Source organism: Urtica dioica, chromosome 8, assembly GCF_054948205.1.
Source record: "Urtica dioica subsp. dioica isolate 48M chromosome 8, U.dioica_male_clone48M_v1_H2, whole genome shotgun sequence".
NCBI lineage: Eukaryota > Viridiplantae > Streptophyta > Magnoliopsida > Rosales > Urticaceae > Urtica > Urtica dioica.
The window spans coordinates 16,058,174-16,062,591 of NC_142763.1; the positions used below are offsets into that span (position 1 = coordinate 16,058,174).

Genomic DNA, 4,418 nt, shown 5'->3' on the forward strand with positions numbered 1-4,418 from the left:
ATAGAATATTCGTGAAGTTATGCATTCAAATTCAACTCACGGATAAACTTTTTCTAATAGAAATCGACCACTTGAAAGAAAAATCCAAATCATACATAAGTTATTAAATTGATGATAATAATAATTAAATAATAAAGCCAGGCAGGGCATGAATAACACCAGATCATTTTGACAAAAAGGTTTGACCTCTATGTTGTCTTTTTCTAGGTAGGCCAACAATTTAGCTCCCAAATTTTCTTTATTTGTGTTGAAAAGTTTTCCTGAATTCTTCGTAATAGAGATGCAACAATACACTTTATTCTTATTATTAAAATTATAAAAGCACCACTCTTTGTTTTGTCTTTGCGAGATACAGGTTTACCGTAGTTTTTAATGAATCGTGCAGTAAACTCTGGAACTTAATGACTACCAAAATAAGGAGGTTCATTTTTACAATCGAAACTTAGGTTAGGGTGATTTATGTGCAGGAAAAAAATAAAATAAAAACGGTGTATAGAAATTTCTCTTTTAAAGCATGCAATTGGAAATAATAAACCCTGGCATTAAATTGTTCTATTTTCTAATCTTTAATTTTATTATGACCGACTAAAATAGGAAAATGACTAATATTGTTTTTAAATTTAGAAACCCAAGTATACCATCTAGCGCTGAAAATATAAAAACTATCGGTTTTTAGTAAAATTAGACCACTCGATGGTTTCCCAACCATAAACCATCTTCGAAGTTTGAACAATATGAAAGCAGTATTCTTTGAATTAAATTGATTTAGACGGTATTTGTTTAATTAGATAATAACTTTTTTAACTTGATGAGCATAATTAAGGAAAAAAAAGTAGTACATAAACTTAAAACAAAATTGTTTCAACGTACAACGTCAAATTGTTCGGTCTATATTTTCGTACTTGTTCAATTTAAGTTAGTAAAGCCACGTGATCGGTCACTCTGTTATCTTCATCTAAAGATCTTCCTTGAAATATTCTCCTCCTCGCCATCGTTGCCTGCAACATTACAATATCTTACACGTATCAAAGTCCACAGTTATTAATAATAAAACTTTGGAATGGAATGTTAAAATACTAAGTTCAACCCAATGTCCATGAATGTTCCAATTACGATCAACCGGTCTATACGATATAAATCATTTAAGAAATATAGATTATATCTTAAACGCCACGAAAGACTAACCTTATTTTCCCAATTTGTGAAAATTATGACTAGAGAAAGAAGAAGTGATTGTAGAAATGAACCAAGCACAATCCCAACCCAAAGTCCCGTTCCTCTGAAGTCGAACCAAAATCCGAGTGTGACCGAAATGGGAATTCCGGCGAAATAGTAGGCTCCAAGGTTGACAAAGGCTCCCAAATCTTGCCATCCACATCCTCTGGCGATCCCCGAGAGGACACAATGTAAGCTATCGAATACGACCCCAATGCAAATTAGAGCGGCCATTGAGGTCACGTATTTCACGACTTCCGCGTTATTACTAAAAAGGTGACCCAAAACGCTACAGCCGACAAAGAGAGTCGAGCTCATGAGGAGAGCCTCTGAGACCGCAAGTGACATGACTGACTGCACGACGAGCCGAGCTGCTCGGGGATTACCGCCTCCTAATTCATTTGCCACTCTCGTTCTATTCTTAAAACAAAATAAACAATATGTAAAATAAATCGCTAGTGTTTCAACATGTTAAGAATCTCATGTCAGAAAAATATGAAGAGGCCAAACAAGATTTATAAGGTCACAAGTTACTCTTTTCATTTTCAATTGATTTTTGAGGTGTCTAATATATTGTTGAATTTGACTCATAGTAAGTGAGCTCAAAGAGACAGCATCATATTAATAATCACCGCTCCTAAAATTATACACATATAAGTGTAAATAAGTTGATTATTCTATATTACTACTTTTTTTCTTCAAATTAGACAGATTTATGAGTGTTTAGTTACAAACAAGTAAATTGTTGAATTTGACTCATAGTAAGTGAGCTCAAAGAGACAGCATCATATTAATAATCACCGCTCCTAAAATTATACACATATAAGTGTAAATAAGTTGATTATTCTATATTACTACTTTTTTTCTTCAAATTAGACAGATTTATGAGTGTTTAGTTACAAACAAACAAGTAAAAGTGTCAATTTTGTCACTATTAGTTACATGTTTGTAACTAAACACTCTTAGATCTGTCTAATTTGAAGAAGAAAAAAATAATGTAGAATTAACCCTTATTTACTATCACTGGTGTCCAAACCTTGCACTTAGAACCAGAAATAACAATTAACTCAACAAACTTTACAAGGTCACGTGTTTAATTCTCCATGCTATAGCAACAATTGTTAAGGACGTCCCACGTCGAATAGATAAAAGACCCAACAAAACATATAAGGTAATTTATATCTTATAGTTTTTTTTTTTTTTTTAATTTTTATTGAGCTGCATGATAGAATGAATAAAGATGAGTGTGCCGCAAATAATTAACCGTTATTACCTTGCAGCCGCGCTAAGCCCTTCGGGTATTGTGTAAAGGGTAGTGATGGTTGATAAACTGTTTTCAAAAAATTGAAAGACGAATATAAGATATCAATTATTCATCAAGAAATAAATGTTGAGATATCTTTTGTAATAATAGTTTACTTATTGACAGGATATTAAACTCGTGACTCCCAAAATGACCAATAAAAGTGTACGGAGAATAAATATTAGGATGGAGAATACAATCAGAATTTCAACGGCGTACATACTCTCAGAGAAACGTATTCAAACCATATAAGCATGCAAACATAATAATTACATTAATGCTCAGAGTATTCCATCCTAAAATACATACATATATAGGTCTTTAACATGCAAAATTGAAATAGCCTTGGGAAAAAGAATTATTTATGCACGTGTTTGTAACCGTTGTCCAAACCCAAAATTGTAGTAGTACGTATAAATATATAGATCGATGGCATACCATATCGACATGACTGAAGACTCAAGCTCGGGATTAGGAAGAAAGCCGGAGAGTAAAATGAGAAGCTCAAATGACCACCACTCAAGGCTTGCAAAATATAAATCAGAAAAGAAAATAAATGCATAGTGAACTTAATACGAGCTAATTTAACTTAAAAGGTAAAATGTATGTTACCACGCCATCACCGCGGAAGGAACAGCGAAGCGCAAGAACTCTCGGAAACCACAGAACACCTTGGAAGAAAGTGGGGCCCGCGTGGCCTCGCACGAGGGTGAGAATCGCATGTAAAGAGACAACAAAATCACGTTGAGCCAATAAGAGACACCGATGGACACAGCCGCCCCAAGATGCCCTAGCCCGAACCGAAACACGAGGGTCCAACAGAGCGCCACGTGGCACAACATAGAGGCGAGCGAGCTCGCCAACAAAGGAGCGATAAGGCTCTGCGATTGGAAGTATCGCGCGAGGGGCTGAAGGGCTGCATAGGCAAAGAGCGCGGGGACAAGAAAGAGAGCGAATCTCCCGGCTTCTTTGGATATCAACGGATTTTGTCCCATCAAAACTAATATCTTTCCCATAGAAATCCAAATGAGAGAGAGGGAGGCACGTAAACGCAAGGGCTACGATCGCTGTGTTTGTTTGGGCTCCGACCTTTTTGGATTGCTTAGCACCGTAGGCTTGGCCAGAGAGAGTCTCCAACGCGCCAGCCATTCCATACTTGCCAAGTCAAATAATCTTCAAAAATTTAGTTTTTTTTTTTTTCACTTAAATGAAGGATTTTGTTTAGGGCTAAAACCGGTTTGGTTCAATTTGGTTTAGGCCCGTTTTAGAAATCGAAATTGAATTTTTCGGCTTTCAAATTTTTGGACCAATAACTGGATCCAATTGATCCAAGGAAAAATGGTATGAAATAGCCAATTCAAACTATGACTTTTGCAAAATAGCCATAGTTTCATTAGGTATAGCAAAATAGCCAATTGAGAGTACTACGACTTTTAATCCTGCCTCGATTAATTTTAATCCATCTTTCATAAAGCTTACATTCTGTCTTTATAGTTCGTTAGGATTAAATTTAATCCAGCCTAGATTAATCTTACTTTGGCTAGTTTGCTTATAGTTGACAAACTATGGTTATTTTGCAAAAGCTTAAGTTCTATTTGGCTATATAGCCGCTTGACCCTTGATCCAAATCAAAGTTATACAAATTTTTGGTTAACCGAATTTTAATTATCGATATCCAGTTTGAAAATTGATTTAAAAAGAGGTTATGAAGGTCTGAAACTGGTTATTCAAAAATTGATTATCCGGTTTCATAACCGGTGTCAGTTCAAAACAAAGTCATTTTCATATAACTTTGTTTCAAATTAGAATTAAAAAAAAAAAATCAGTTAATATGTTTTAAAAACGGGTTATTCTGTTTCATAACTAATTGAACATGTTCAAATTGATTATCGGATTTTAA

At 34.7% G+C, this 4,418-nt stretch overlaps 1 pseudogene; it reads right to left on the reverse strand.

Moving 5' to 3' along the window:
• Window positions 1–911: 911 nt before the first annotated feature.
• Window positions 912–3,667, reverse strand: LOC149388454 (protein DETOXIFICATION 14-like; annotated as a pseudogene).
• Between the last annotated feature and the right edge of the window lie 751 nt (window positions 3,668–4,418).